Source organism: Cololabis saira, chromosome 15 (genome assembly GCF_033807715.1).
Source record: "Cololabis saira isolate AMF1-May2022 chromosome 15, fColSai1.1, whole genome shotgun sequence".
In the NCBI taxonomy this organism is placed as follows: domain Eukaryota; kingdom Metazoa; phylum Chordata; class Actinopteri; order Beloniformes; family Belonidae; genus Cololabis; species Cololabis saira.
This window is the reverse complement of record NC_084601.1, coordinates 19,045,865-19,065,918: the sequence shown is the minus strand read 5'-3', so window position 1 is coordinate 19,065,918 and position 20,054 is coordinate 19,045,865. Positions and strand designations below refer to the sequence as shown.

At 41.9% G+C, this 20,054-nt stretch overlaps 1 protein-coding gene across 5 annotated transcripts in view; it reads left to right on the top strand.

The window, feature by feature from the left end:
• Nucleotides 1–287: 287 nt before the first annotated feature.
• fam49al (family with sequence similarity 49 member A, like) overlaps nt 288–20,054 on the top strand; it is a 42,086-nt gene continuing 22,319 nt past the window's right edge. For 3 of the 5 annotated variants that reach the window (XM_061741033.1, XM_061741036.1, XM_061741034.1), the window contains exons 1-2: nt 288–625; nt 18,475–18,568. The gene's annotated coding sequence lies outside the window, so the exon portion shown is untranslated. Of the gene's footprint in view, nt 626–18,474; nt 18,569–19,649; nt 19,978–20,054 lie in introns of those variants that run through there. The other 2 variants (XM_061741035.1, XM_061741037.1) reach the window with 1 other exon arrangement.

The following is a 20,054-nucleotide window of genomic DNA, read 5'->3' as shown; positions in this document are numbered from 1 at the left end:
ACACACACACACACACACACACACACACACACACACACACACACACACACACACACACACACACACACACGGCTGCACACATGCAGAGTAGTGCCCCCTCCTCTTAGCAGCAGGCTAGTGGGAGATGTTAGTCAAAGGGGGAGGGGTTGTTGTGTGAATATGTGTGTGTGTGTGCGTGTGTGTGTGTGTGTGTGCTGGGGGTCTTTGTGAGTGAGAGAGGTGGGAGGAGAAGGGGAGAGGGAGGGGGGGACACAGTGTTCCATTTCTCATAGACCAACAGCTGCTGTCTTTAGTGCAGAGACGAGTGAGGAAGAGGGAGGGCTGCGTGGCGCGAGGCAGTGCGTGTGCTCAGTGTTTAGGTGAATCCACAGCCCTCTGGCTCACAAGGATAAAGGATTCTCACAGAGCAGCAACTCAGAGACTGTTTTCCTCCTCTTCTGCAAGCATCCTCTCTTCTCCTTCCTCTTGCTTCACTTGACCGCCACTGTGTGTGTTTTGTTTATTTCCACCCCCCCCCAACCCCCCTTTTTTGTTCCTCGCATCCATCTCTGCTTCGCCTCGCTCCAGAGAGAAGCGGGAAGAGCAGATTCAGAGACATCATCCCCTCGTCCCGCATGCCCGGCTGGTAAGCTGATATCTCTTCTCTTCCTTTCCCCCCCTTCTGTTCATTGTGACATCCCACACTGTGCTGATAGTAGAAAAGGAGCCGGATATAGTCCCACCCTGCACCAGCAGGAAGAGAGAGGATGCTGAGTTAGTGAAGGAGGCTGGGGAGGACAGGATGTGGGTCAGGCTCTGGACGGAGGCTGGCAGGTGACCGGATGGTTGGTTTCAGCAGGTTTTAGCAGGATCGTGCATCTGGTGAACATGTCTAGAGGGGCTGAGTGGGTCCGGATCCCAGGGGTAGGTAGGCAGAGAGGGTGTGTGTTGTATTAAACCCTGCGGTGCTGCTTTACCGGGTCTTGTCCTCTTTCACTGCAGTGCCAAACCAGAGCAGAACGATTACTGCCACTGTCACAAACACACACATCGTCTCTCCTCATCAAGGATCTGTCACAGGAAGCGATGAGGAGAACACGGAGTCCACAGACGTCCATATGTGTTAATGTGCTCAAAGTTGGTGATAGATGATGGTTTGATCACAAGGCATTTGTGTCCTGGTGCATCATACATCACATTTTTTTGCATTTTGATAAATTGCATGTCGAGAAGGCCGCCTGAGTTTTTCAGCTCTGCTATCACTCATGCACCATGATACCCCGAGTCGTGGTCAGCTGCACAAAAGTGCCCATATTTATGCAGCGACTAAAATGTTGAGGTGTGCGGTGCGAACTGCCTGCTAAAAACAAAAGCCCCAGATTGCAATGTTGATCAGAAGGGGTGGGTGCATGCGACTGGATTGGAAAACAGGGAGGAGGGATGGAAAAAGCTGAATGGAGGGACAAATGAATAATGAGGGCTACGGCTTTTTCAGGAAGGTTAGTTTTTTCTTCCTCCTTCCGATCTGAAAATGTTATCTGGTGGGAAAAATGGGAGTTGAAAGTGTCACACAATCATGTGACTCTGCAGGTCCTCTTTGTGTGGAGGGGCAGTGAGAGAGCTAGAGGCAGATGCTGTGGATGGAGAGATGGCCAAGTAGGAATCCAGAAAAAAAAGGAATGCGAATGATGGAGTGTGTGTATGACTGACAGACACTGACATGTTTCCAATAAAAAGTTTGGATCTCATGGTCCTTCCTGTAATCTGCAGATTATGTTTATAATACATGTCAGCAGATGAATTTACTACCTGTGTTGACTCCCATGATGCACTTTAACACACACTCAGACACACATAATGCTGTCATTTCATCTCTACTTGCAACACACACATAGATATATTTATAAACCTGTTTGCACATGCATATTCATGCACATGAAGCATAGATGCACGCTTAAATACGTTGCCATGTCCATATATGGTCAACCTAACCAGCTGCTCTGATAAATGTAAATGTGTGTTTGAGAAAAAAAACAAGTACAACCTCTTTAAGTTTTAATGGGACATAATGAAAATCATTTGCTCCTCATCAGGTTTGAAAATTAATAAAAAAAACAAACTTCAAATTAACAACAGCAAATTATATATTACACAGTATCATTATTTATTCAACAACAACTAAGCCAAAGTGTAGAAGGGGTGTCTGGGAAAAACTCCATAGTAATTAGGAGGGTAACTAGTTGGGGAGAAAATACGTGCACTTTGTGATCCAGTTGCTTGTGGAACCACTTTTAGCAGGAATAACCTGACGTTATCACTCTCTGGATGATGTTATATGTCCCTGACATTTCCTCTCTGGTCGGTTCAGTTCAGCGAGGATTTTAGGCATGCTTTCATGTTCAGGTATGTTTAGGCGGGACATGAAGAGAGCTGTACAACATTTCAGTTGGACTGAAGCCTGGACTTTGATCTTCGATCTGGTTGATCATTGCAAAACCTCGGTTGCTTTCTTTTTCCCAAATGATTAGTGCGCCTCGATGACTGTAAAGAGACCTTGTCCTCTCCCGGCCCGAATCATCACCCCTCCACCGCCGTGGTTGGCAATTGGAATGAGATATATGCGCTGATGTCCACACTAACTAAAACTGTTCTTTTTAGAGAGAAGAGGCTGTTTATTCCTCTCCATGTTCAAAATAAGCTTGGGCATTATTATAATCGAATTCCATATTTGATTTAATTGCCATGAACTCTGAGATTTAACATGCTCACTGAGACATACAGTAGCTCCAAGTTTGTTTGTTTGTTTTATTACAATTTTCTGAGCTTTTCATAATCTAAACTTAGGATGAACTTGGTTTTTTGTTCCACTCCCAAAAACTGATCCCTGTCTTGAATCTTTTACACTTGTGAATATTCTTTCACACCTACAATGATGGACAAAATATTGTGGAAATGGGCTTGTGCCATAAGGATTCAGCAACAACTCTGAGATCATTGCTGATGTCTTTCCTCATTGGTATTGTTGACTGAGGTCTGAATCCTTCAGTCCGTCAAACTGCAAAAGCCTCTCTTTTTAATAGAGGTGCTCACACCTGCAAAATTATCAATTAATGACGTATATCTGATTAGCAGCACCTGGCTGCTACTCTCCCTCTGCAAATCTTATTGAAACATTAAAGGTGTAATTATATTTTCACACAGCGATTCTACAATTTGGCTTGATTTGGCCTGTTTTTGTTGAATAAATATTATCACTGTGCAATGCGTCATCTGCAATGTTATTAACCTAATTTTAAGACCTAATGAGAACCAGATTATTGTTTTATCTTGACATGTACAACCTTAAAAAAAGAAGGTTTACATCTTATTGTTCTTACACCAGTATTATTTAAACAAAAGACAGAAGTGAATGTTTCACATCTATCTATGTGTCTAAAAGAACGTGTAAATGAAGATGTGTGTGTGCATATAGGATTTTTTTTTCTGCTCCTGAGATGGAGCAGTGGCTGCTCTGCTATTTACCCTGCTGTTGCTAGGACACTCCCTTTGAATATTTCAACCGAGCCTTCTCATTGGCCAGCCGCGATGATGCAAGATTCCCTCACCCCAAATCTTTCCTGAGCGCCCATAGAAACATGCCCGTCTGTATTTCCTCCACTCTCCTTGCTCCTTCACTGTCACTCTTTGTCTCATGCTCCCCCTCCTCTCTCTCTCTCTCTCTCTCTCTCTCTCTCTCTCTCTCTCTCTCTCTCTCTCCCTCTCTCTCTCTCTTTACTGTCAGGAAAGATCTCCCTGTCCATTCTCTATTTATTCCACCTCTCTGTAATTATTTCATTATCAAAACACTTCCGGCTTTTATTAATCATACCTCACATCGGTTTTGATCAACCCTCTGCTCTCTGTCACTTCTCTCTCCCTCACCAAGTCTAATTTCTCGCTGCAAAATGGTGTTAACAGTGTGAGGAACTGCATGATGATCCTTCTCTAGTTAAGTGTCTTGTGAAGGTTTGTTTTCTACTTCCTATGTCCATATGAGGAGCGGTGTGTCAGGATGATCATTTGACAGATATGGGGCTTCAGGTTTTGAGGGGGAGGTTCTCTTTCATTTCTGTGTAAGGTAGATATTTTTATTTTTAGTCCCCACTTGCACTGTACATTCACATTATCACCTCAAGCTCAGAGCCACACATCATTTCCCATAGAAATATACAGATTTTCCCCCTGTGGGGTTGGGCAACATCACACATTCAACATGCCAGTTGTTAAACGCTGACAAAGTGGGAGAAGACGACAGGGCAATGTAATTCTGCAGGAAGTATGAAATCAAAAGCAGAGGGAGGAGGAGGGCGAGGATAGATGGTATTTATCTCGCGTTCTGCTGTTCTTTTTTCTCTCCCAATGTCACGTTTGAAGAAGAACCGTCAATGCAGTCTATCAGATGTAACTGCAGGATCCGTCTTCTCTGAACTTTTGTCGAGGTGGCGGCAAAAAATCAGCCAACATCAACTCAACAAAACGTGTGCAGCGATGCCAATATGTGGAGATTCAGTATCGATCTCAAAAGACAGCGTGGGGCGCTGAGTTGGCCCCTAGACTCCTGAAGACGTACAGCCTTTAGGTCAAATAGCAATTCAGAAGTGTCCACAGGAGTGAGTACGCGAGGGACGGACACCCCCCAGTCTTCATGATCTTGGACAAGACTGACTTGAGTGAAGACAATACATTTTAGTATAAAAATAATAAAACTGAATACATTTATGGAAAACAAAAATAAATAAAACCAGGGAGAGATGAGTTTTAAAACGGTTCTTAAAAAGAGATAAAAAAGCCAAACCATGCCACATTTTTGGTGCAATAAATACTAAAGAAATTCCCCCCACCTAAGCCGATATTTGGTAGCTTGTTTTTGTCTCATTGATGCTGATGGAGAAGGGTGACAGGGATTATTCTAAACAAGCTAATCATACAGACTTTACATATTGCATGTAATCCTTTTAATGAATAAAGAATCAACCATGCATTTGTCCAGGCAGTCCAGCTGGTTTACTGAAACAGCCTGAAAGTCCATCAGTAAGAACTTCTATCTCTTTGATGAGCGTCTGTCCAGAGGAGACATCTGTCTCTTGAGCTCCTTGTTGAGGTTTCAGCTGACGTCCAACTTTGGCTCGGTCTATTATTGTAACCAAGGCTGAAATAGTAGGAATTTGAAATGTTATCTGTGGGGTTTTATTTATCTTAAATCTAATGTTTTCACGAATCAGGGATTACTCATTATTAAAGAAATGTTATATTAATGAGATGATCCTGAGGGGGTGGTGGTCAGATTTAAGAGTGGATAAGAGAGAGAGACTAGCTATCCAGATTCAGTCACAGGACTTTTAGGTGCAAATTTTACGTAATCAAAATACATTTTCTTTACATGCATTAATACAGAACTCATGTCGTAAATGTGACGCTGGTGTTAGAAGCTGGTGAGATTTGTAGCATTAAGACTGACGACAGTGACAAGGAAAAGACAAAGAATCCCTCTACTATTTTCTAAGTTTAGAGCTATGTTTATATTCATTTATGTACTCTTAAAAAATCTCCATATCTCTATTTAATTTTTTTTTTTTTACCACAAATGTAATGAACCAAATTCTGTTTGCACCAACATGAATTTTAATTGATCTGGCCTAAATCCTAACATCAACACAGGTGATCACTTTGCAGACATCTGCAGCTGAACTGCACATGATTGACTCAATTTTCAGTGAACACATATCGAATAGCTAATTCTTTCTAGAAGCTTTACACATTTGGTAATTTATTTCTGACTATATGTTGACCCAAAGAGGCTGTAACCACCAACCCTGCAACAGAAGACACTTTAAGGACAAAACAGACAAGATATATAATGATTAGTCATTAATAAACTGACATGACACATGAAATGTCCTTCATAGAAATAGTAAAAATCTGATTTCATGTCGGTTAAAGATGCAGAAACAATAATACGAGCTTTGGAGATTCTGGTTGATTCCGATTGCATGTTGAGGAGACAGACAAATGGTGAATATTCCCCTAAAGTGAATTAGTCATCTTCAGTTACACTTCACAGCTAGAAATATCTACATTAATTTAAGAGCACAAATTTCTGCAATCCCTAACTTAAATTTTAATTCACAAGAGGAGAAGTATGGCTGAACTCATTCTGAAAAAAAGCACGGTTGAATATAAATGATATCTATGATAGAAATTACAGAATCAGTGAAGAAAAACATTGAGGAAATGAAATCTGATAACTTTTATACGACATTACATAACTGTAAGTGCTTGATGGCTGGATGTTGAAGCTACTGAAAAGACTCATTAAACTCTTGTTAAGGCTGTCCCACTGAAGCTCTTTGGAACGTGTGCCATTACATCCAGTGAGTGAGAGAAATGGGCCACATTCTCTCCTGCCTCCGAACAGACTTGAATTGAATCGCCAAACTCTGTTTTTGGTGGGAATGAAAGAAGACGAGGGCGAATATCTGGATATAATCAGATTACCTCAGATCTGTTCTCTGAGGACTTCTGGCAATATGATGGTGCCTGTTGTCTGTCGATGAGATCAATCGCTGTCCACTAACATAAAATGATAGCCCAAATGCTCACCCTCTGGTCATATTTAAGATCAGTATCCCCAGTGCAGGGAAGGAGAAGCCAGTGAAGCTGATGGGAGGCTGAGGAGGAGAAGTCGTGCTGCAGTTTAGGTTCAGTAAGCAAGAGGGCAAATTATCTACAGAGAAAAGAACTGTTTGGTGTCTGGGGCTCAGTGCAAACACACATGCTGTTCGACTACCAGAACAGAATGCCTTAAACAAACGACAGGACCTTTAAAGGTTATAGGCTAACATCAGCAGCCCTATCTTTGGGGATATTTACACTCCACCAGCTCCTGCAAAGGCTATATAGCTGTCAAATTCTGTCATTTGCAAAGAGTTGGACTTGTAGGATAAAAGTCAGAGTTTTCTAGAAGTTACAGACAAGAAAAACAAAAGAATAGCCATGATAGCTGTCTGATTTCCAAATGTCCCCCTTCATATTACTCTCATGTTCATTCACTGCCGTACAAGATTATTATTAGCATTATTATGTACTTATGTACATGTTTAAGAAACTTGCTTGAAACCTTCTGTTAGATAAAATGTGTATGTGCGCCCCTTATATTTTCGAAGGCAGTTTTATTTTCCAAAGCCGTGCACAGTCTAAGTTTTCAGTCAGTCTGTGTCCTTTTCAGCAGCATCTGCTGCCGTTAGAAACCTCAAAAGTGTAATGGAAACTGAGCTTGACAAGTTTAGCTGCAGCAACTAATGAGGCCAAATAAGCATCAACTCACTTTATTTAACAGCATCTGTTTGCACCATTGTGTGTGTGTGTGTGTGTGTGTGTGTGTGTGTGTGTGTGTGTGTGTGTGTGTGTGTGTGTGTGTGTGTGTGTGTGTGAGAGAGAGATCTTATTTTTGTGCATTAGTGAGGTCAGTTGTGATGGTGTTGGGTAAGGGGTGGAAATATGTTATACCCTGCCTATGCCGAAACTACAAAGGCACACCAGGATGCTGGCAAATATTCATTTCTTTTTTTATTTATTGTGTGATTAGACTTGCGAGAAAACACTAACACAGTGTTTTCTTTTTCTTTCTTTGCTCATAGACACGCATTCTCATTAACTAATTCAGCTCACACTGTTGAGGGTTCATTTGCTGTATATTTCAACATTTTTTTCATCAAACAATAAAAAAATAAAAGCCAATGCCGTTCAAAAATAACTTAGCAAACAGGAATAAAACAGAATAAAACAGAAACGGCCTCAAACGTCCACACCAGGGATCCACCACCACCATTTTTAGCCCGTTCTCATCCTATTCCATCCCTTTCTTCCTTGTGTTAATTTAAGTCTCCTACTTTACCTGTAAGCCAATTTCCTATTGGCTTCTCACTTGAGTGGTGCTGCTGCAATCCTAGTTTTCCCGGTGGACGGTGGAATACTGTAGCACTGCATCCTCGGCCATGTGAGACACACTGCAGCATGGTGTGATGGAGCGTTGCCTCCGTCAAGGGCACGCCGCTTCCCTCTGGTAGACCGTGACGCAGAGCTGAATATAGAGTCCAGGTCACCGTGTGGTCGGAGGTCACCTCACACATTCATCCTCTGTGGTCAGAAGCTGCAGGCTGAGGATGGAGACGTACAACACGCCCCACTTCATGACATAATAACATAACTGTATGTTTATTCTCTGTATTTTCATTGTTACTCAACAGAAAATCTGAAAAAAAGGATTCTTACATTTATATTTATATCTCTTACATCAATAAACTCTCACGTAGCCTCCAGGATTTCTATGTTTAGGAGGTGCATTACAGTAATCTCCACAGCTCCATCCACTTCGTACGTGCAAGGTGTCGACTTTTCTCACACTGTGTTTCTGCCAGCGGTACGAGAAGAGGATAAACTTCCTGTTCTCAATTGTTTTTCCAGCTAGTACATCAGTGACTACCTGACCCACGGGGGGTTTGGGGAAAAAATAGAGCCATGGACACTGATTCATAGGTCAGAAGCAGGACTAATTTGTTACGTTGTGCTACAGAGATACTGAGCTTTGCAGTCTTGGTCTTAGAGGAGTTGGAAGTGACCACAACTGAACAGACATCAGATCTCATATAAAGCAGCACAGCTTTATATGCATGGAATGATTTTCTCCCATATGTCATATTGTGTTACAGTGTGGAGCCAAACTTGTGTAACTGTGATTAAGCCTATTTCATCTCTATATATTCAAGCCTTAAAAATAATGGATAAAAAACCGATGAGATGGCATCACTGTCCCATATTGAAACAGTACAACATGCTTAGTTTTGATAATTTCTTTAAGTTTTCTACACTCAAACTGGTTTTTAAGTGTCTACAGAACCTAGCATCAGATGTTTTATGTAAGTTAGTTAGCAGGCAGAATAGTGGTAGGATCACCAGGGGAACAACAAGTGGTAACTGTAAGGTTGAACGCCGTAAGACCTCCTTTGGGCAGTCAGCGTTCTCTATAAAGGGCTCTCAAATGTGGAACACACTGCCAACTGAGATAAAAACAACTCAAGATTTTAAGGTTTTTACTAAAAATGTCAAAGACTGGTTGAAGCAAAATCAGAAATGTACGCATTTTTAATCACCTGTAACCGCTAATAGGGTGCTCTCTTGCAAGCTGAGAATTGTAAATAGGATATAGCTTTGCATGTTGAAAATTGAATGTATTTTTGTATTCTTTTTCTCCTTTCTTTCATTTTCTTTTACTAAAAGCCTAACTAAGGACAGGAGATGGAAACTAGCAATAGCTATACTCTCTGTATGCAGAACATCAGTCACATTGGCTTGTTTGTAATGAGTGAATGTGATCACATGTAAACCTGCATTGTCCCTATTAAATAAAATAAATTAAATTAAAAAAAAAATTAAAAAACAAAAAGGTGAAGCTGGTCAGTGACACTTGAAAGCTGATTGGACAATAATACAAACTTTTGAACTATTTACTGAAGTGTTCACTGTTTGTGGGCACCCCCTCTGAAACAATGACAGCTGGGACTGATGACAATCAATTATTTCTGGAACAATCGTGATCACAGTGTTCGTGGGGACTTAATCTTCTTCGCCGCTCCATGGTGACTGATGGAAAGAATTTCTTGAATTGGTATTCTGCGTGAACATGAGGCTTTTTGAAACGGGACTCCACACTGACTTAAGAAGCCAGCTTTATGAAGGCTCCCCCGCTGTGTCGCCTCGTGTTGCCAGCATCTGGGCAAAAATATATAGCTCTTGAACTTGCGGCAAAGATGACGTGTGACTGCTAAGTAGGACATACAGTGAGGGCAAGAGGATGTAACTTTGTAAGGCAGAAGGGAACGTTAGTCAGTTGGACAAAAAAGAAAAATGCAGGCAAAGCGATGTTTGTATAAAGTCAGATCGTTATTATTTCAGTGTTCAGGGTTGGAGACAGATGATAACCCCAGTCTTTTACATCTGATCTTCAAAACTGGTATCTGTTTCTGCAGAAAAACCAGAGAGGAGGAGCGATGTTTCAAAAGAGCTCTAGTTATCCCATATATTGCAAGCTAACCCATAACAGTTGTTTTGTACATTTATTAAGCATTAAAGTTAAAGCTGATATCCAGCACAGAGGTCCAAGAGTCAGCCGCTACTAGCTGTCAGTGGTTTTACATCATAAGGCAACTTTGGCACCAATAACTAGGGATATTTTTTCGATTCCTTATAGCTCTGAAAAGATATGGGTCTGGGCTAATTTTTCCGAAACCTCAATCGTTGATATGATTGGAATGGCCTGGGAATTTTCAGGTATTCTCAGGGGTTTAGGTGGGTTAGGTATTTCAGCGTGACACCACCGCTGCACTGAATGCAAACAGGAAGCAGAAATGCAGCAACAACCCAGCTCCTTAAATGCTGATCTCAACGTTTTAAACTGTGTTCCTTCCTTTTTTTCCCCTCCTCTTTGTCATTGTCTTCTCCTCTCATTTCACCAGTGGTGGTGGTGGTTCTCTGTTGGAGAAAGTGGTGCACCACTGACTCCGTGTGACATGGGCAGCATGGAGTGTAAATTTGCTGAGTCACTTGATCCTACCGGGTCTGACAGTGTAATAGACACACAACGGCTGAGAACGCCGAGGAAGAAGCTGTTTGTTACAGGTCCACCCTCTTAGGTTTTACCCAAAACCCTCCAGAGAGAGTCGAAGGAGAGCTGGAGGACTCCTAAATAGAAAGAGAAACGAGACTTGACATGAACATGACTTTGTATTCTGTTTTCTTGTAGTCTTTATCTCCCTCCTATTTACACTTTGATCTCGACACACGCACACTGTGATCAATGCGAGTAAAATCAATTCAGTTTTGTTTCAGGTGAAAAAATGCACAAACATCTGCACACACAGACGAGTTAAACCCCACTGGGTTCGAATCCTCTCAACAGGGATGTAATTTTCTTTTCATCACAATTAACTGAATTTAAATGTAAACACAGACACTCACATTTCCTTGACCCACATAAATCACCACCAAGGACAGTGAGCTGCGGCCTAGAGACGCACATCTCGCCTGTCTTTGTTTACAGATAGAGGGGGTTCTGGGAAAGCGGGTGCAATAATATTCATGAGCTCCCTGCGAGTACGTGCACGGCCCTAAAAGATAGCTGTGCTCTTCTTCCCTAGCACTAATTAGCAGCATCTCACTTCGCAAATGAAGAGAGCTATAGTCCTCAGACGACTGAAGCTCTATTAACACTGAAATGTAAACCATCTCTGCTTTTCTTAACCCCCCCAGCAGAAGCCAGAGCTTTAAATATTAACAGATACTTTAAGTTAAATGCATTTCTGTGAAAAACAAAGAAAATAGAGCAGCAAAGCTTCATTAGAAACCAGGAAATTGACACACTTTGGCAAAGAAGCTGCCTTAACAAATACAAATGTGAGCTTTTAAGTGTTTAATGCAGAGACATCAGACCTCGGTTTCCATCCACCTCCAAGCAAATAAGCCATGAAATCCCCCATTTGGTGCCCCACTTTTTAAACGATCATATCTTGGTGTGTAAATGGAGATGGTTTCGAGTGTAGCTTAAACATGCCAGCACATCTCTCTGCCTCTCACGCCATTTCCCTTTTTTCTTCTTTGTCAGCTTTGCAGCGCACACTCCCAATGCTCATGTGCAACGGCGCTCTCATGCACGGCTCCGGACTGGTGCATGTGGCGGAGGGCAGGGGGAGGGGCGGCGGAGGACGATCATAACCTTCTCCTTTGATTTCCATCTCTGTGCATCACTCTGCCTCCCTCCTCTTTTATCTCTTCTCTCCCCCCTCACGTCGTCAGGGGGCAGCAGGGCCAGTTCTTGCTTATTGGTGTGTGAGCGTGTAAATTGACTGTAGGTTTCCATCAGCGGTCAATCTTTAGTGGTATTCTTGTTGGGTCTGACAGCGTCACCTACTATTCTTTGTTATATTTCCTTTCATTTCCTTTTCCTTGTTTCCATCCGTGGCCTCTCTTCTGTTAATAACCCACCCTTAATGGGATCACGGACCCTTTTTCTCCCCTCTCTCTTCAGCAATAGAGCTCAACATTTACGTTATACGATTAATATCAGCATGAAATCAAGCCTGAAGTTTTTCTCTTGCAAACAAAGCAGTAGATTACATGAGTTTCTGTGGATTTCAGTTTGGTTTTTCCAGTTCTCTGCTGCTCTACTCATCTTTTCTTTCACATGTGATGTAACAGCTGCCACTTGGACTCAGCTCCATCTTTAGAAAACATAGACAGGTATCAAAGAGCAAACAGGAAGATAAACAGATCAAACGATGTGTGGTAAGAAGATGAATAAGTTAATGGCCGTATAAAAGAGGAGGTGGGGGGGAAAGAGAGGTGTGTTGAAAGACCTGCTCAGTTAGCACGAGTGCTCCAGATTGACTCATAACTATACAAGCGACTCCATAGATGACTTTGTGACCTTTGTGCCTTCTTTCCCCATCAGTGCCTCCCACCCTCCCATCATGTCTAAGTACATATATACGCTGCGACGTCACTGGAAAAGCAGCTGCCGTGCATTTAAAGATCCCGTTCTCCAGACTTCTGTGGCAGTGTCTGCTCTCTGGAGACTGCAGAGTACTCTGATATTTGATTAACATGACACTGATTCATGACGGGGCTCGTGAGTGCAGTGCCAATATCACAGTCTGCTTGGAATCTGATTAGTTTTGGCTATTTGAAAAAAAATAAAAAATAAAAGCTAAATAAAATACATCCAGACATATTAACACCATATAAAAGGTGCTGCCCTCCTCCCAGAACAGAGCTGGCAGTGAAGCGAAGAGAGCACACTCATCTTCCACCACCCAAATGTCAAATGTGATAATATCACCTCTCAGCACTTCAAACAGATGCTTCAAATAGGTTTTTTGTTGTTTTTCCTCATCCGTAGCATTTTAATATGCCCCTCAAAAACAAAAACCCCAATTAAATAAGTCAATTTTTCATTTTTCTCCTACTATACTGTGTGCAGCGTGAAAAAAAGTACTTTGGTAACACTTTACAATAAGGGTCCAGAAAAGTATTTACTAATGGTTAATTATGGTTAAGTAATGCTTATGAGGCAGTTAAGCATTAATAATGTGTTACCTAAGGGATAAATGTGTTACACTTTACAATAAGGGTCCAGCAAGCCTTTACTAATGGTTAAGTAATGGTTATGAGCCACTCCTATACATTTATTAAGGTTTATGTCAGGTTACCGTTCATAAGGTCAGGTAAGCTACCTGATAACATACACAGCACTATTAGGAAATTATTACTTAAGACTCTAAATAGTTGTTTAATAATGCCCATCCAGTAAACATGTACACCATTAGCGAATGATTAGTAGATGTATTAGGTAGCTGTTACCTAATGCTTATTCACTCCAAATAAACACCATTACTAAATGATTACTAGGGACATTATTAACGTGTTACTTATGTATTAACTAATGTATTACTTAATACTAAGTAATGCATACATAAGGATAAATAATTACATCATGTAACGTTTATTAATGCTTACTAATGTATTAATTAACTCTGAGCAGTAGGCATTAATTAACTGTTTATTAATGCATTAACTAATATGCTAATTCATGTTAAGAAATACATAATAATGGTTATTTAACTATTATTAAACTGTTAATTAATGCTTAATAATGCATTAACTAACGTTAATTAAGGGACCCTTATTGTAAAGTGTTACCAGTACTTTTATTTGTTCTGTTGAACTAATACGCTGGGCGATGTGGAAGTGTGTTGTCCTCCTGCAGCGAACATCTCACATTTGAAAAGAGCCCGTGACTCCTCGGATAGCGAGGGGGGGTTCTTATAAAAGAGGGAGCACTAGTATTCACAACAGCTGACAAGATTTGAAGCCAGGTGAAGCAGTAGGATGTCCTTGATGCCTCTGTTTTCCTGTCAAGTTGTGATGTTTATTAGAAGTGTGTGATGGACTATTCCCTGCACGGAGATGGTGACCATCCTGTCATTCTTTCACCATGTGATGAAAGTGTCATGGAAGGAGGTTTGACAGTTAATTTTCAGTCCTTTCTCCACCCCAGAACAGTGAAACTAGCTCCCCATAGACAGTGCATCCACACCAGTACCCCTCCCCTGTCATACTGGGGACAGATTGGACTGGTTTGGCCCCAGACTATTATACTGACTCACTTTCATTTCAACTGTCAATCAAACGGGTAAAAAATCTTGCTTCACCAATTTCTTTGCTTGCTTTTACAGCTACATCAGCTTATACATCCCAATCATTGGCCGTCATGTTTCAAACTTTTCCCCTTTAGTTTTATTTATAAACATTACCAAGTATCCAAAAGTACGGAGCCCTGGAGGTGACATGGAAATTATTATTTTTATCTCGTGCGCACGACTTTTTAGTCAGTGAGAACAAAACACTGGGATTGAATAGGAAGGAAGGCCGAAAGGAAACCCCCAGAAGTGACATATCAGCTCACTTCAACATATACAGCTATTGATGCCAAGCATTTATCTAGTCGTCGAAGTCCGATCTCGGGAAACTGGCTTCACAAACAACGTTTTAAAAGTGGAAGGCGGAGTTGACACAAAGTTCTTCGACATTGTCACGTGAGCGTGCTGGACCAATCAGAGTGGCCGCTGGTCCAAGATCGCTGTCTACAGTGCTGATTTTATTTGTAGAAATAAGCTTTAAATTGCACTAAAATGACTACAAACAATGTTATATGTAAACGAAAATTAATCTGAATTATAAACCTAAGAGACCTGCTGAAACAGTGATAATTCTGTCATTAGATAGAACATTAGACAGTGATGATTCTGTCATTAGAAATAGGGGGTTCTCCCTAATGATGGGAATATAATACCCATATGCTCAAAACCTATGTTAAACCTGCAATAATAACATGTTTTCTATTTTCTATTTTAATACGAGACGAGATAAAAAGTCGTGCGCACGACTTTTCAGTAAGTCGTGCGCACGACATAAAAAGTCGTGCGCACGAGATAAAAATAATAATTTCCATGTCACCTCCAGGGCTCCGTACAAAAGCCTTTTCCAGATTTTGAAATTTGAGTCTCTTTGAACCCATTTTACCTGACATGAATGTGTGGTAGTTAAGTACATGTCAGTACCAGGATTGTTATCACTTTGGGCCCTGCCCCCCCCTCCAGGAGGTGACTGATGTATCCCTTGACAAGAAGAGAAATTAAATGTCTCTAGCATGTCCTGGGTCTGCCTTGGGGCTTTACCCTGGTTGGAGCTGCAGAAAACACCTCCCAAGAGACACATGAAGGAAGTGTCAGATGCTCCACTCCAGCTATGGATGGAGGTTAACTAATACGGCTAAATGGAAAACCTTTCCTTTTCGCTCAATCTCTCTTAACCACAACAAACCAGTACAGTCCACACTACTGCAGACATCACACCAATACCGCTGTCAATCTCCCAGTTTATAGACCTCCAGATCACTTAAATTTCTCCCCATGAGGCAGAACCCCACCACCGTTTTCTGACGGAGAACCAAAGTCTCAGGTTTGGAAGTATTTTTTTTTTTTTAATTTATTTATTTTTTTGCACAGTGATTGTACAATAATTTTTTTATCATATAAAGACAAATCATTTGTGCAGGAGAGGAAAAGAAGCCCGAAGGGCTTATAAGAAATCCTCCCCTCAATACAAAATCACCAAAAACCAATCAGTCAAAGTACCGACTCTCATCCTCTCCACACACTTGTCTGCAAACTGCTGTAGTGAGAGCTGTGTATCCTTTCTCTCTGACGCCAGCAGCACCCCGTCATCCCCAGAGAGCACAGTCACACTCCCCTCCTCCTCTCGGCTGCTCCCAAAACTTCTGTTCCTAAAACATTTGAACAGGATCTGTGACAAAGGTCATCGCTGACACAACACAGACACACACACCGAGTGAAAATAAAGAGCTCTGCAAGCATTGTATTTTACATGATTTAGTGGCTGGATAATATGCACAGATCTGCTTCTGAAGTTCACGTGGCATGTCTAAATGTATACAGGAAGTGCAGAGCTATAAACTGAAGTTTGTGATCAAATTAAAATGTGCTGAGAAAGCAAACAGATGGCAGGGAGCTCAAATAGCAAAGGGAAGCGCTCAGCTAATTAGCAGAGCTGAAAATAGTCATCCATCAGTGCCGTAAGAGCCCGGAGGCCAAGGTAAAATTAGATACCTGCACTTAGTTTGATCTGTTAATGGTCACCACAACAGCTACAGAAAGCTTTGTGTCTACCGAGAGATTACCAAATACTGGGTTGGAAAATTCAAGTTTGTTCCAAAGAGAAAGCTACAAAAGATAATGCAAATGGGAACTTTTTAGAGTTCGTCCAACAGGTCAACCATCCATCCATCCATCCATCCATCCATCCATCCATCCATCCATCCATCCATCCATCCATCCATCCATCCATCCATCCATCCATCCATCCATCCATCCATCCATCCATCCATCCATCCATCCATCCATCCATCCATCCATCCATCCATCCATCCATCCAGTACTGGAGTTGAGGGGGGATGAGGGGGGATGGCATCCCCCCCTGAAATAAAAACGGTAAAAATCATCCCCCCTGTAAAACTGCCATCCCCCCTTTCCATCCCTTATGTCATTTCATCAATGAATGTGGTTTTACTGCTATTTCAACATTTAGAGTCATCACCAGAAAAATAACACCAGAAAAATAACTTATTTGACAATTTTCACCTGTTTCAAGTACATTTTCACTTGAAAGTAGATCTGCCAGTGGGACAAGATTTATCTTCTCATTACAAGCAAAAAAATCTTGTTCCACTGGCAGATTTTTCTACTTATTTCAAGTGAAAATCTACTTGAAACAGATGAAAATTGTTGTTTTTTCCCGTGATGAGTCTTGTTTTAAGCGTAATGAGATTTTTTTTACTAAAATGAGACATTTTAACTAGAAATAAGACAAATATTCTTGTTAAGATTTTGAGTTTTTGCAGTGATCCATTTCACTTATCCTGTGAAGGACAGAGTCATATTGATAAGTTCAGAAAAGTGTTTTTTATTGTTGTGTTTTGATGTATTTGATGTAAGCCCAGTGGATATTTAAAGCTTACAGAAGGCTGCATTTAACTGCTGCTTTGTCATTCCTGCAGTATTTCTGCAGGTGTTTTGGTCACTGCTATTATTTGTAATATATTATATTATTTGTAATCACCACAAATTATCTGTCCCCATATGATAAAATCCACCATCCCCCCTGATTCTTTTTTACAACTCGGTGTACTGCATCCATCCATCCATCCATCCATCCATCCATCCATCCATCCATCCATCCATCCATCCATCCATCCATCCATCCATCCATCCATCCATCCATCCATCCATCCATCCATCCATCCATCCATCCATCCATTCATCCATCCATCCATCCATCCATCCATCCATCCATCCATCCATCCATCCATCCATCCATCCATCCATCCATCCATCCATCCATCCATCCATCCATCCATCCATCCATCCATCCATCCATCCATCCATCCATCCATCCATCCATCCATCCATCCATCCCTCCAACGCACTTGTGTGATATCAACAAACCGCACCCCCCTGAGCATTGCAGTGAAAATGCAAGGCTGTGTTACCGTAGCAACTATTCTCCAAATATCTCCTCTTCCTGCTGTCTGCACTCAGTGCTGATGAGATTTGATGATGCAAGGGCAGCAGCAGGAGTGTTAATAGTTGCACCAGTCAGTGGAGAGACGGCGCTGGGGCTGTGTGGGGTGAAACAAAAAGCTGGAGTGAAAACACCTTTTACATTTTAGCTCATTCATTTAACACACATATTGAACTGAGGAAACTTCGATATCTGAGATGAACTTTTTTATCTCAATGGGAATAGCTTAACCAAGAAAACCACTGAACGCTTCAGCGCTGGAATAAATGAGAAATGATTGTGTTATTGCTCATAGCTGTAGACTCAGCTCCAGGCTGGGTAAACCTGGATCTTTGCTTTGTGCTGCAGTGTAATTTATTTAGTTTCAGTTAGCTACTTTAGCTTTCTAAAAAAGGCAGCATTGCTAAAGGCAGAATAGCTGGTAAGTTCAGTTTCGCGATACTCTCTCTTCTTAGTCGTAGACAATAATAAAGATTTTCTGATCTTTACTTTAGCTACATCCTTAATCTTGTCTTGGCAGCTTTTTTGTGCCATCTCCAGGTGAACTGAATGATGTCAAAAGTGTGTGTACACACGGTCACTGCAGTGCGATCTGAGTCAAATCACACTCATCATATATGTTAGTGTATGTTCTTTGCCCTTTCGCTGGAAAGTATGAAGTGAAAAGACTCTACGCCTTCTCTGTACGCTGTTCTGTCAAATTTAGATCCAACACCCGGCTCTCATTGTCTCCTCTGTCCTTTTCAGGTGTCGAGTGCTGATGCTGTAACCACTGTGTGGAGCTGACAAGCCCTGGTTGATGCAGTGAAGTGTTCGAGTGGGATAGGAACAAGCGAAGAAGGTGGGAATAATAAGCAACCAATGAAAGCAGATGAGAAATTAAAACAAACAAAAAAAAAGCCATCTCAATGTGACACCATATGTGACAGTTAGGATGTGGAGATGCTGATGGATGGCACTATGCCACAGACACAAAAACTTATGAGATAGTAAGAAGATACGAGCTGAGAGAGTGCTGTAAACACTGCAGATGCTGTACAAAATGAACTTACAAGCCAATAAATATTCCCTCAGTCACAGCCAAGTTTTGGTTCGAGAGCTAAGACAGAACAGAGAGGGAGTTTGAATGGGATTATCGGTGAGTTAATAGAGGTTAGACTTGGCAAAGACGATCAGTGGCGCTTTTGTGCTCAGTAAATCCACACTGCCGAAGCTCTGCGGCTGTAACAGGAGGAATCTTTCAGGGAGAGCTGAAAGGAGGCTGGGAGCCTGCGCTTTTGCCGCCTGGCTCCCAGTCCGGACCAGGTTTTTGCTTTTCAGGCCCATGTGGGCGCCGAGCTGTACCTTTATCCAGGCTCGAGGAGCCCCCTTGCTTTGGTTCCTCTTGCTGGACTACAGATAAGCGCCGTGTGTGCTGTTCAGTTGCATAAGAGAAGGAAGCACTGTGCTCCACTTCCACACTGGCCGACTGGTGCAGACACTGCGTGCACGGATGAGACGCTGCAACCAGCAGCCACCAAACATGCTTCCCCGTTTACAGAAATCAGTGTCTCTAATGTTCTTTATAGAGATGCAAACATGCGCTTGCATTATTTCTATCCTCTGTCTTAGATTTCTTTGCACCCAAGGGCCGCTAGGTGAGTCTGCGTGACACCATGACAGAGATGTGTTGTTACAAGACAGGGCACAAGGAGGCGGGAGAGCGCTGTTGAGTGGTGAAATAGAGAAGCAGGCATTTAGTAGAGCTGCAGGGGATATTTTTGAGGAACCCGTTCCTATGCCAGAAACTGCAAGAGCATTTTTCTGTTTATGTGGACAAAGTTAGGGCGCTACAGGCAGTCATGAGGAAAAGACAGATAAAAAGAAGGAAAAAAAAATGAAATAGCCTGCCCCGTTTGCCAAAAAGCTCACCCAGCAGACTCTGCTCTTCTAACAGGCACAGCTTGAAAAAGACAAAAAAAGAAAGATACTAAGTGCAGGATCTAGTACACTGAGCAAATACAGAAAACCACAAGTCTTTAAATAGGCGGCGGAAAAAGAGAAGTGTGAAATGGGTGCTCATAAAGAGGCAGACAGAGAAAGAGCAAGAACAGAAATTTACATTTCGGTTTCTAAGAGAGGCAGAGAGTGGCGACCGGCGCTACGGTGGGACCCTGAGCTGGCAAACACAAGATTGAAGGAAGAGAGGACAGAAGAGGCGAAACTTGGATCTTAAGACACAGAAGAAGGCAGAGCAGAGAGAGAAACAGGGTAAGGAGACAGGTGTGAGAGTGTGCTGGCTGCTCTCATAACTTCCTGGTTTTAAAGCCGGATCAGTCGTGTTGTCT